Source organism: Atta cephalotes, assembly GCF_000143395.1.
Source record: "Atta cephalotes unplaced genomic scaffold scaffold00003, whole genome shotgun sequence".
NCBI classification, from domain to species: domain Eukaryota; kingdom Metazoa; phylum Arthropoda; class Insecta; order Hymenoptera; family Formicidae; genus Atta; species Atta cephalotes.
Window position 1 is genome coordinate 2130000 of NW_012130067.1, and position 1753 is coordinate 2131752.

The 1753-nt window shown below is 44.6% G+C and overlaps 1 protein-coding gene across 1 annotated transcript in view; it reads left to right on the forward strand.

Moving 5' to 3' along the window:
* The window catches only part of LOC105625271 (actin cytoskeleton-regulatory complex protein PAN1), a 19299-nt gene that overhangs the window by 11702 nt on the left and 5844 nt on the right, over window positions 1–1753 (forward strand).

Here is a 1753-nt window from a genome sequence, read left to right on the forward strand (position 1 = left end):
AGAGAGAGAGAGAGAGAGAGAGAGAGAGAGAGAGAGAAAACGAACGAACGAACGAAAAGGAGCGGAACGAGAGTTATTTCTGGGAAGCCGCGTGGCACCTTTCGGCCTTCATACGCCCCTGGGCTGGTCGTGCTTTTAGTGTAATGGCGGCGGCCATGCTGGGAAGAGCGCGCCGCGCCCGCTCGTCGCAGTAGCTTTCAAAAACCGGGACTCGTCATATCTACCGACGCCGACAACGGCGACGTCGACATCGTTGTTGTTGTTATTGTTACTGTACCTCCGCGAAAGGCGACGACGCCGTCCGTGCGCTTAGCCGGCAGCACTGTCCACGGGTCCCGGGATGCGCGACGTTCGTTCGCTCGTGTGTTGAAAGAAAAGCGGCAGTGCACTGTGCAACCGTAAAGTCGATCGTAGAGTCGCGAAAGTGAGATCTCGAAGCAAGCGAGTGAGGCCCGGCCGTCCGTGTGTCCTCTAAAAACACGAATTCCGTGCCGGCGTTGCACAGTGGATTTTTCCTCCATTATCTTCCGTCGTAAGTTACTCTGATATCTGTCTCTCTCTCTCTCTCTTTCTCTCTCCCTGTCTCTCTTTCTTCCCCCCTCCTCTTTTTCTCTTTCTCTCCGTTCCTCGGAGTTCACGTTCTTAATTAGCTAATCACTGGAGCGTTATCGATCTCACAAGTGGCCCACGGATCGGACTCCGCGGTTTCCATAACGTTCATCCGACTGCGATCGCCGAATTGCTATGTGAATCTGTCTTCGTCAATCGTTCACTGTCCTCGTCGCTCTTACGCTCGCGACACCCCGTATAAGAAATTGGGACTCCGTGACGATTCTCGTCATGTCATTGAACGTTCGTGAGTTCGCCGAACCAACGTTGTATCGTTATCCTGAGATCTCCCCTCACCTCCCTTGTAACTCTCGTCGTCCCGTCTCGTCCTACGTTCCGCGTGTGTTCTCGATTTTTTCATCTATCCATGTTACTCGTCCATCTCCTTTTTTTACGAACACTATCGAATTTCTTGTGCGTGAAAAAAAAGAACTCAATTCGACGTCTCAGAGCTTCCGAGAATGCGTTCTCTTTCTCGGTATATAACCACCCGGTATATAACCACGTTGGATAAAATCTGGATTTTTTTTCGTTAACGTGACGATAACGTGGTGGCGCGGTATCTCGACACAGTTTACTTTTTATATTGCCGCATACGCAGCTGTGTATGTCGCATACGAAATTCGTTTCGTCTGCTTACATGCAAGTTAATTTGGTTATGTCGGCATATTAATGGGGAGAAGGTCTTAAGATGCAAAGTAGAGTTACTTGAAATTGAATGTTTATCTAGCATTTTAGAAATAATAAACATGCATATATGCATGTGTGTATAAGAAATATATATAGGGTATGAAAGGAATCAGGGAAACGTCGGAAAATCGATAACGGTTGGGAAAATTAGAGAAAAGTCGAAATTTGCGAGAAAATTAAAATTCTTGGCTTTAAAAGAAGTTCAGTATGAGTATATCACACCTATGCAGTTTTAGAATACCAATAACTTAACAATTAAATGCAAGTAGTATTAGCAACATTGATAGTAACTTATATTATTATGTTAAATTGCTCTCTCAACAAAATATTCAATTTTCAAATTAGAACAAATACAAAGAAATTCAAAATGTTATTAAAAGTGTTGCACAAAGTCAAGAAATTTTGTTTGGAAATTAGGGAAAAGTTACAGAATTTTAGGATGGGCAATTTGTGA